Source organism: Fragaria vesca, unplaced genomic scaffold (genome assembly GCF_000184155.1).
Source record: "Fragaria vesca subsp. vesca unplaced genomic scaffold, FraVesHawaii_1.0 scf0513160_u, whole genome shotgun sequence".
NCBI classification, from domain to species: Eukaryota; Viridiplantae; Streptophyta; class Magnoliopsida; order Rosales; family Rosaceae; genus Fragaria; species Fragaria vesca.
Window position 1 is genome coordinate 1,715,168 of NW_004443448.1, and position 12,602 is coordinate 1,727,769.

Sequence of the window (12,602 nt, forward strand, 5' to 3'; positions counted from 1 at the left end):
CCGGCGATGGTGGGCCTCCCCCCCACGGGGACTCCAGCAGCGTTCCCGATCACTTTCTCTCCCCGGCGAGTCTGCCGAATTCCAGTTTTCCGGTGAGATCTTCCAGTTTTCCGGTGAGATCACCTAAAACTTCAAATAAAGTCGATCTCGCCAGAAACTGGAATTCGGCGGACTCGCCAAGGATCGCCGGGGAGGGAAAGTGATCGGGGACGCTGCTGGAGTCCGCTGGGGTGGAGGCGCGCCGTCGTCGGCGCCGGACGGTGGCGAAAAGAGCTCCGTGCGCAACGTGCGCTCCATATCCGGCCTCTATATATCTATATATACACACACACATATGATCGATGGATGAGGATCGAGCTTACCAAATATGGAGGTAGTGGGATTTCTGATGGCCTGGTTAAGTGCGGCATCACCCACGAGTCGTTCGTTATCAGTGAAGGCAACGTAAGATGGAGTTGTTCTGTTACCCTGATCGTTTGGTATGATTTCTGCATTGTTATTCCTCCAAACTGTGACGCACGAGTAGGTTGTTCCCAAGTCGATCCCTATTGCATGTCCCTCTTCTTCTTCTCCTGTCGACATTGGCATCCTCAATGCTTTTACCGGTTGAAAACCTGAAAGTTAAACTCAATGATCGAGTTGGCTAGGGTTTTACGAAACAGAATCAAAAACCTAAATAGGGATTGAATTTTGAATCTCATACACTTGTTTTGCTGCTGGTCAGAATTATCGCGGCAACGATCAGGATAGTGAGGACCGAGAGTGCAAAAATCCACTTGATAATGAAGACCCAGGGGTGGATGCTTTTTACTCAAAACTGATGAACTTGACATTGCGTGCTTTGCCTCCGGCGTACGTGATTACAAATTAACGAGAAAAGTTTGGTGAGAATAATGAAACCTGATCGATATCTTTGCACATAATTATTGCATGCATCAAATAATTTGATTGCACTTCAGATTTTTCTATCTTGATTATTAAGTTCTGGCAATCCTAATAAAATCTCAGGATTGAATATCATGTAGAAAAATCAGGACGACTGGATTCAAGTTTCCCGTTTCGTTTTCCTAAGGTTAAAAGTTATAAATGGTCCCCATGGTTTGAGGTCATATGTCTATGTTTGGTCCTTATGTTTTATATATCGATTAATTTTAACGAAAGTTCTTCAATGCACTAAGGTTCAAGTAAACCAAGTATCAGAATTTAATCTTAACCGTTCGTTTGATCTAACCCCTTACATGGCACTAACCCCAATACTAACGCTGTTAAGAGAATTAAAAAAAGAAAAACGAGGTCAACACTCATAATTGTGGATTCAACAGATCAAATTTACCCATCATAGGTAAAATATAGATGTTGACAAGTTATTGGGTTTTGGACTTTTGGGGGATAAATGAAAATCAAAAGGGTATGCTTCGTAGAGGAGGAGGGTAGCGATGACGATGGCTATCAAAGTAACGGCGGAGATTTCTGGAGTCGCGATTTGATCGGATATCAAGGCCACCGGCGATGGCGACTACCAGAAGTACATCTAAGGTGGAGATTAGAAAAACAATGGAAGCAATGAAGATCGGAAGGAATGAAGATAGGGAAGCAATGTCATGGTTCGATTTAATTGTTGTGGTTAAATTAGAAAAACAATGGAAGCAATGAATGAAGATCGGAAGGAAGAAGAAGCAGATCTGGAAATGGTTTCTATTCAAATAGGGTTCTGCTAGTATTTTGGCTTCATATGCTTTTAACATCTCTTTTATTTTGGAAACAATTATTGAATTGCTTTTTATTTCCTTTTTTCTTATAGATTGCTTTTTTATTTCTTTTTTTTCATTGAGTTTTTTATTTCCTTAATGAACTTCGATAAGAGTACTTAAAACAAACTAAATAGCTTTTTTTATAAAGAAAAAAATACAAATAATAAATTTTTGAAAACAAATATTTCAATATAATATCATTAAATAACAAATGCTTCTTAATAAATCTTTTTCTTTATTTAAAAACTTATGTTACTTAATTATAAAATAGGCGCTTTAGAGCTAACTGGTTAGCTTCATAATACGAAACTAACCATCATTTAAACAAATGTTTCGGTCACATATCGACATCTTCACAGGTGAGTTTATTAATAGTTTACTATAGGCCAAGTATATTAGTTCTGAAACTTATAGCCAAATTCTTTATCATCTGGGTATTCATAATCATGGTTTGTTAATTACAAATACGAATTGTTTATGTTGGACATATTTAGTGCATAATGATTGACTACATGGAACGATGTCAAATTGAAGACGAAAACAAATTTTTATTTTTGCAATATCCATATTCTTTTTTCCTTTCTCATATCCAACGATCATATTGCATGACCTATTTAATCTAAACTCAATGATTTAGAAGATGCAGGTTTTCATATAACTAGTTGGCTTGTATTTGGCAAAAAGTCCTTTTTTTTTTTTTTTCTTTTTTTTTTTTTTTTTTTTTTTGGAAATTATAAACTACACGTTACAATTTTTTCTTATAACTACACACTACATCCTTGATGAAAATCTACTCATTATTTATATTATACTAAAATGTGTGAGTTTTATAATAAAAGAAAATGTTCACATATACAATTTAAGTCACGACTTAACAACCCGACCTCGTAAGATCGAGCTACTCGCTGTCCATCAACAAATACATTATTTTATACAAATTAAAAATGAAAATAGAGGGAAATATTAGAGGAGAAGGGGTACACATGTTAGGTTCATAATTATATATATAAGCAAGTACGAACCCACTTGAAATTATATCTCCGTTATTTACCAAAGTCCTTGCGTGATGAGACCCTTATGATATGGTGTGAGACGCCAATAAGCTACATGGACTAAAATTAAAATTAAATTAATGGACGAGAATGATAAATGGTGAGAACAATAATGGGAAGAATTGGATCAGGGATTGGGTTTAAGGATTTAGTGTTGCCTTATATTATTGTTATGAATTTATAATTAATGAAAAATAGGTGTTCTCTAAATTTAGTTACAAATTAGAAAGCTTTATTTTTAATTAACATCCTTATTTTTCTACTTACTATACTACCTTAATTTTTTTTTTCTTCCCTTAGTAAATAAAAGACTGCTCAACAAAATGAAAAAAAAAAAAAAAAAACAAACACACACACACACACATTAACCAAAACCAAAACGAACACGTCATCTCTATCATCTCTATCTCTAGAATTCTCTCAAGCCTCAGCCGCTCTATTTACCAGAAAAAACCTCAGTCACCCACTCTCCCACAATCATCCATTTATCCCCTTCTCCCTAAAAGACCACCCTCAGCCACCCATTCTCACTATAAGACCACCCACACAGTCACCCCCACAATCATGAACTCAGATGGGTTGGATCTGTGAAGCCGCCATAGATCCCGATAACAAAGATGTTGATGAACGATGCTGTCATTGAGCAAGTCGATACTCAGTCGGAGTCGAAATTAGAAAACTGATCCCTTTGAGAGGCAATACCCAGAAGATGAATAAAGGTTTAGAATTTGAGTCTATATGAAAGTGGGTTGGTGATCGATGATGGCTATTTGGTCAGGTTAGGTAGGAGTAGTTTGACACAGGTGATGATGAATAATGGGAAGGAGGTGAGAGAGCCATGATCGAAGATTCAATAGTAAAATTAACTTTTTACTGCACTAGGAACTTTGGTCTCAGTTTTTATCGTCTTTGACTGGCCAAAGATTGAGTTAACTTCCGTCTTCCAACTAACGGTGCACATGACCTGTATTTGAGTGGTTCAAGTGCACTATGGTGCACTGAATCCGCTCTGTAATTTTAGTCCAATTATAACATTTTGTCTAACACCGTTAGTGATATATCACATGTCCGTCACATGATGGATTAATTATGTTTATTGCCTTTTAAACTTCAGTCACCTATTAATTACTTTCCATCTTGCATCCTTTTCACGATGTTAGAGTTTCATCAATCGCATCCCTTTGACGCTGCTCTCAAAATGACAAAATGAATGAAAAGCAAATGTATAGACTGAATTATGATCATCAAAGATTAATTCATTGTCATGGTGCAATTAAAACCATTTTATCTCTCCAGTTAGATGAGTTGATGATGTACTCGTCGGAATTTTTCTTTTGCATGATAATATCAAAACATCAGTATTGGAACCTAGTGTTCTCTCCTAAATTGATATCATGGTCCTTTCATTAGTAATATATAAATTAGTGTAGTAGCTATTACATCTGATCACGGATGCAAATTTGCCAACCAGCACTATTGTGTTGGTCATGGGACCATCAAGTAAAATGCTGCCACTTGACAACCAAAATCATGAGTTAACTATGGTTACCTTAATTAATGGATTCTTAATTAATTATCTGAAAACAGAAAATCTTTGGTCCACTACTCTACTGCTCTACGTTTTCTTCTTCTCTTCTGTTTCGTTTACAGCTTTTCTTCTTCAACACCCAACACCTCGTTCTCTCTCTCTCTCTCTCTCTCTCTCTCTCTCTCTCTCTCTCTCTCTCCCATTGTTTAATTGTAGTTTAGGAGAAGATGAACATCTGAAATTGCAAAAAAAAAGAAAAAGAGATTGAACATCTGGGTTTTAAAAGTTAGAATTGGAATATGAATTCGGCCGACGGTTGGACCTTGGCGGCGCGAATCTGTTAACGAAGGGAGTTTTGACCGGAGGAGCAGCGACAGTGATGAAATCGTCCCAATCGTCGTCGGAGATGGCAAATTGAAGGTGGTGGCGGCTTCGTTTTGGTCGATGTAGGATTTGACATCTTCTCCTCCTCAAACTCAGATTATGTAGTTTTCCCGAGACCATAAATCAAAATCTGGTTTGGGTCCATGGGAGATAATGTAAGCTCCTATTTGGTTGGGAGACAATGAAAAATTAGAACCCATCATGAAAAATCAACCCAAGTTTGCAGAGGTTGAGAGAGAGAAGAATACGAAGGGACTAGAATATGCAGAAGAGATTGAAAAAGTTTGTACCTTATCAGTACAAAACTGATAAATATAATATATTTAATTAATTAGGTTAACCATGGTTAACTCATGGTTTTAGGTTGTCATAGGTGGTAGCATTTTACTTGATGGTCTCATGACCAACAGAATAGATGCTGGTTGGCAAATTTGCATCCTCTGATCACCCAACAATTTTGAATGAATTTGAGACTAAAATGTATTGCAGACTTTCATGGAGATAGAAATCAAACCTAGATTGAAATTCAATTATGAAGTGCCTAAGGGCATCTCCATCATTTGGTCTAAAACCCAAACCTAAATTCAAATTTTAGGCCACCCAAATCTATATTATTTATAGGAATGTGAAATCCACACTTCCCAAGTTATTAACACACTCCCACTTTCTATTTTTAGCCATCATTTTCATAAAAAGACAAAAGTTAAGTCACTAAGGACAAAATTTAAATTACCAAAAATAGAAAGTAGAAATGTGGATTACAATTTGAGAAGTGTGGATTTCACTTCCCTATTTATATAGGTTTAGAGCAACTCCAGTAACGAAGTCAAATTTTTTTGTCAAAATATAAGTTTGACAGGTGAGTTGGATTTTGACTTTTTGGCAAAATTTCACTCCAATAAAACTGTTAAAAAAAAAAGAAAGATATTATATCACTAGGATGAAGTATTTTATAATAAACACAACTCTATTTCTTTCTCTCTCTCCATGTTTCTCTTCTACTCCTCTTTGTCAACATTCTGGGTTCTTCCTTGTCGAAAAAACATTTTGGATCGAAAAAACAATCTGGGTTAATTGAAGCAATCATATCAACTCATTTCAATTGAATATTTTTGAGCTTTGGAGTCAACGATCTCTTGGATGGGTTTTGTGGAAATTTCCTTTCTTTTTTCAGTTAGATCTATGAATGGAAATGTGAGGGGATGAAATATATCAATTGCCGAAGATGGGAGGATAACAGGTTATGGGTATGAACTATGAAGAAGAGATGGTGGATTGGTTTTGGGTATGAAGAAACAAACAGAGGAGAAAGAATGAGGAATGAGAGATTAAAAAGAACTAACCTTCATGCCCGCGCTTTGCGCGTGCAGAAGGACTTCCATTAAATTTTATCGAATTCAAAAACTTATCATTTGAAACTTTGAATCAAAAATCAAACAATCAACTATTGGTAGTAGAGCTCAAGTCCTTAATCAAAACCTAGAAACACAAAGGTCTAAGAGAAATAAAAGTAGGTAAAGAGTAGTCTAGAGGATCCGTCAAAACTATGCTGACAAAGTTTTACTTTGATTCATCATAGTGAATCTCATCATGGTAGCTACAACTGTATTGATGACCGAGTGATGATTAATGAGCAAATCTCCTCTCAATGTTACTTTCTCATTACGTGCTTTTATTGGTCTTCAACAAAAGATTAGTCAGAAGAAAAAGACATGTAGATTGGATGCAAACATCGATATTAACCAAAACACTGATAAAAAAAACTCGAAGAACCATTTCTATTCACTGAATTCAACACAAACAACATATATTGTATAATACACAAATCTCATCAGCAAGTGAAAATCGGTTCCTTCCTCAATAAGTATGCCCATTAGAAATCACATAACAAAGTAAGGTTTGTCAAGTAATTGTATGTAGCAGTAATAGTTACACCCAATCACACAAAACACAAACAGATTAGCTATGTAAATATATATATATATATACACAGTTCCTATCTAGAGCGAAGCTTCGCTTTGAAATTAAAGTGTGAAGTTCTTTATTTGACTCACTTTTCGGTCGTATTTCCACATCTCCACCGTTCAGTTTGTATAACCAAATGCATAGATCACTTCTGCAAAGTTTCAACGAATTTGATGATCGTTATATATACAGGCCTTCTCGGCTGCGGACGTCCGCACCGAAGGTTTCGGTGCGGATTTCCATTTTTGCACCACTTTCTGATCGAATTTCCTCAAACTTCCGTTTAGACATATCTAGATCATCTTGTGTAGATCATCTCTGCAAAATTTCAGTCAATTTGGTGATCGTTAAGGCTCTCAAAATCGAAAAACAAATGGAGATGATAAACCGGACAGAATTCAGTCTGTCAGATTTGTTTTTCGATTTTGAGGGCCTTAACGATCACCAAATTGGCTGAAATTTTGTAGAGATGATCTAGATATGTCTAGAAGGAAGTTTGAGGAAATTCGATCGGGAAGTGGTGTAAAAATGGAAATCCGCACCAAAAAATTGGTGCGGACGTCCGCAGCTGAGAAAATCCTATATATATATGTGTGTGTTCTTCCAAAAAAAATGTAAATATATATATATATATATATGTATATATGAGGGCCTTGAATCTCAGATTAGTAAAACTGGTGAATAACTACTCTGATTGATTGCATATTGTCGTTCCAAGCAAATAAAGTAATTTTTGAAAGAAGGGCTGGTGTGGCTGTCCTCAAACCTTGATTAATGAAACTATCAAATACAAAAAGGGGGGGAGGGACATCGAGCCTAAACCCTTGATTACAAAGACCTGAAATAATATTAGAAATCTCTAAAAATAACAAAGCACTAACTAGCAAAGAGTACAACTCTAATGACGACTCTATTTGCTTTCACATATCAGTGACATACTGGAAAGAACAGTAGATATGTAACACGTTTACACATCCTAATATCTAATAATTCAGTTTTCCAACTATGTTGCCACCGGAAAATAGATCTGACAACACTTAGTTTCACCCTAACGCTAGGTGGCAACGACCATTTGACGAAACAAGAAACTCGCCGCACACCTAGAGTAGACAAGGCACATAAAGTGCAAATACCAGCACGAAACCCATCTAGTCATACAAAGTGCCTGCATGAACTTATTGCATGCAAAATACAGAAAACAAAATAACCTAGAACAGTAAAAATAGTAAATAAAACAACAAACGGGGCCAGACCCAAAAAGTGGGTCCAACCCCCATCACCAGCCCAGATCAGGCCCAAATGCAGTATCCAAGCCCAAAGGTCCAAGCCCTCAAGGCATGCAGTCTGCTCGGCCCAAAGAAGATGTTGTGTCTTCCTACCACCGTCGTTGCCTTCCGACCAAAGTCGAGCCACCCTTGCGCCACCGTCGCTGTCAACCCAACGTCGAGAAACCGCATGCCACCCAACTCTAATCGAAACAAAGAACTCATGCAATTGGATACGAATCCGTCGTCTTCGCTTGCTGTCGGACCCAACCCGCCTCCGATCTGCACTATCCGACCATCGACTCCTGCAAGCCAATCCAACAGACTGCGTTCTGATCCAGAAACCAATTCCTCCTCCGATCATACCCTACCTCCTCGACCCAGCCTTTCTGATGGATCCAAGACAACACAGCCCCCCCTCCGATCCAAACTCCAGGATTGAGATGCCGCACTCACACCAATCACCCATCCGGGCTCACCCAACGGGCGCCGGCTAGGCTAGAGGCCATCGTCGGCGGCAAGGCGGAGCCGGACAGGCACAAAACGCGAAGGCGGCGTCCTCTAGGGTTTTCTCTAGAGAGAGAAGCTTTTTTTTAGAGTGTTGGTAACTTTTCCTCACAAGCAAATAAAGTAATATGGCTATTGGATTTCTGCATACTTCAGTAATTCAGTTGAACAACGGCAGGGCAACTGATAATGATAAAAACAACATTACAAATCTATTAAAACAAATTCAGCCAAAATCAAACAGAATAGCGAACAATACATTTCAACAGAACCAAAACAAACTCAGAGAAATGAGAAACAAAATAAATTTTTGTATGTAACCTTCAAGCACATCAATTTCTTAACCTCAAAATTCATTCTGGAAGCTTGGATGTATAGTGAGAAGCCATAAATTAGTGATCTTTCACATAAGACAAATTGATGGCTACTCAGAATGTAGGTACAACTTTACTCAGCACATACATGAACATGTTGTTTGCAAGAGTCAGCTAAATCCCAATTAGGTCGTATTTCTCTACTTCAACAATTATTCAAAAAAGTTCAAACCTATGAAACAAATTAATTGAAATGGTCAGATAATATTGATGCAATAATATACTCTACATACTTCATTGATACTGATTTCCATTGATGCAACAATATATATTTGTTTAATCCAAATTTATTAAGCTGACAATACAACAATTGGAATTATGAATTGAAAGTCATATATATGGCTACCGGTTTCATTTCGTGGCATACTGATCGAGGTGGGAGTTTCCTTTACAAAAGGCATACAACAATATCTAGCCGACTTGCATCAATACACCAAAAGAAGGAGATCAGAAGGTTTATGAGGCAAACATGGTTAATAAAACCCAGACGCCCAAAACTCTTAGTGTCCATAAAACACAGCACCAATATCATTACAAAATTTGCAAGAGGCCTGGAAAACCCGATCACATTCCCAGAGCAATTAGGTCACATTCCGTCTATTTCAAACAGTGTCTATGTCCATCAAATGGATCAAAGAACAAAACTTTAACACACCTACCGAAAGCAACAGCCACCCAATACACACCTAATCAAGCTGAACTGAATTACAGATTACACACAACAAACTTTGGAAAAAGAACAAAACTTTTTATTATTCTCTTACAAATGCGACAACGACGAAGGAGAGATGGATTGGGTTTTCTATGATGAAGCCAGGATATTATAAGTAATGCGTGGCTCTAAAATTTTCTCCAATTTGTCATCCGACTGAGAAGAATAGAAGAAGGAAACACTGGCAGATTTGAAATTGGGATTCAATTGCAAAATTCATGGTGTACCCAAAATAAAAATACGTGAAACTCAACAGTGATGGATGAAGCCCGAATCTTCTTGTCTCCTTCTGGTCGACAAATTGGAGAGGGTGGCATTGATGTCTATTGTCTTACCCTTCTTCCTCTGTGTCCCTCTCAGTGAAAAACAAAACAAAAGGATTAAACCGAAACAGGTGGCAGCGGTAGCGAACGACAACACGGAATGACAAAATTGAAATAACGATGCAAATAGAGGGGTACGACTCATAAGGGTCAGGGTACTGTTCCGTGAACAGTAATCCCCTCTGTTTCACTTAATATATACATATAAGGAAGGAGAGATAGAAATGAATAAAAAAATAAAAGACATGGGACTTTGTTTGTGTCAAAGTTGACAAGGTAGTCATCCATCTGGTAAATGACTACTTGATTGGAGTGAAATTTGGGCTGTCAATTATGGACGCTGGGCCTCCACCTAGGATTTGACCTTATTGTTGGAGTTGCTCTTAGCATCTCCAACCTATAGAGTTAAAACCCAAACATATTGTTTAATCACACATGTAGTTTTCTATTAATAAAATCTGATAATGACCCACATCAACTAAGCTCATAAATCATAGGTTTAGTCATATTTAGTTGAGTCAAAATAAGACACTATATAGCTAAATCCTATTTTAGCTCAAGTTGGATAGTGAATTGGTGATGCAATTTTACAAAACCTAAACCTATTATAAATTTTTGACTAAGGGTTGAAGATGCTCTAACATAGATTCCAAACCCTATAACCAATTTGATATTCTCTTCAAAGAAAAATAGCACATATATAGTTTATGATATTTTAACTTGGGTCATGAGGTCGTCTATCGAGTTTATCTCCTCCATGAGTCATCTGGCCAGGAACATAGAAATCGAAGTCGATTCTTTCCGCATATTCTTAAAAGCGCAAGTTGAGAAGATATATAGAAGATGAGTGGTTAACAAGTAATGGGTGATTGAGATTAAAAAGGCAAAAAACATAATTAATTCAGCATGTGACCGGCATGTGATATATTTAATAAACGGTGTTAGACAAAATGTTATAATTGACCAACATTAACATTTTGAAATCACGAGATCAAGACCCCAAACCACTGGGATCATCTATAACTTTTACCCTTTTCCTAATGACAATGTGAATGTACGGTAATCGATAATAATCTTTTGTAATCTCAGAAAAATATAGATTTGCGATTTGGTGGCCTTTTTGTGTTTCAGTCTGGTTTTGTAAGACATAAGGAATTCTATGATATGGACTCAATTTGTACATGTGCATATCCAAGTCCCACCACGAACCTCATGAGTGTAATCATATAATTATATATTAGGGTGATTTACATTAGTGTGATGTGAAATATGGGATTGCAGGTCTCCAAGTGAATCAAGGATTAGAGCAAAAATCCTTTATGCAACCTCTAAGGATGGGTTGAGGAGAGTTCTTGATGGCATCAACTATGAACTTCAGGCTACTGACTCGACTGAGATGGGGATGGATGTGATTAAGGATAGGGCTAAATAATTGTGATTAGAGGACCCAGGCCCGGACCTGTGATTAAATATAATACAATTATCCAAAATATTTGCATATCCACAAACGATAGAAATGGTATGAACGTTTAACATTATTTTTTTCTTTCTTTGACTCATAATATTATATTAGACTAGCCTTGCAACACGCGCTTCGCGCGTGCAGAAGGACTTTCTTCATGCCTGCTAAATGTTTGGTCTTTATGTCACTGTCTATAACCCTTAGTTGATAATGTGTCTCAACTTTAGACTTACTAATTAATTATACATTTACATTGACATGCAGATAATTTGAATTACAAATCGATAACCAAAGCCATATGTTTTATATATTCATTGTACATGTAAACATGCAAATAATTTCAATCACAAACTGCTAGGGAATGCAACCTTACAAATCTGATGGTTGCAACCTTTAAACAACCATCTTTCTTCCTATACAACAACGCAGCTGCTATGGAATGCAACTTTACAAATCAGATTGTAGGGAAACATATATGTAGTTTCCAAAAAAAAAACTATACCCAATCAAACCAAAGAAGCCAGGTCTCTTGAAAATAAGACAATGATGATAAAAGATAAAAAAAGTACCAAGCTAGTTTTAACATGAAAGGGATTCATCTATCCTTTAGAGCAAAGCTTGATTTCAAGCTATCAAATTTCATATTACAAAATTCTCACAGAGCCCTGAATTACAATTCTTTAAGTTTTAACTATAATTGCAAATCTAAGCAATCATATTAGCATTTCTAACAATTCTGACCACAATTCCCATACATGCCGGTCCAAATAAATAAGTTCAGAATACAACAAACTAGAATTATGAATTCAAAGTCATATGACTACTAATTTCACTTCAGGGCATACTGATCGAGGTGGAAGTTTCCTTTACAAAAAGCATCAACAATATCTAGCTAACTTGCATCAATACACCAAAAGGATATCTGAAGGTTTCAGAGGCAAACATGGTAAAATACGCACACACACATATATCGTGCATTATTAGCAACGTGCTTTTCACGATAAATAGCAACAGATACTCAGTACTGCAACCAAAACTAAACAGGGGAAAAACCATACACCCTCACCCAGCAATTGAATTCATTCTTTCATGAATTCCTATGAACAGATATCGCTTTCAAAGTACAAAGGGAGTTTTTAAATAATTACAACTACGGAACTAACCAAGTTTTGAATTTTGTTTTATGATTTGGTTCAAAAAATCCTAACTGATTATTCTAGGAATCTTGATCTAACACAAACACACACACACACACACACATATATATATATATATAGAG

General features: G+C 36.6%; 1 pseudogene; it reads right to left on the minus strand.

Moving 5' to 3' along the window:
• LOC101312800 overlaps window positions 1-582 on the minus strand; it is a 3,192-nt pseudogene extending 2,610 nt beyond the window's left edge.
• Between the last annotated feature and the right edge of the window lie 12,020 nt (window positions 583-12,602).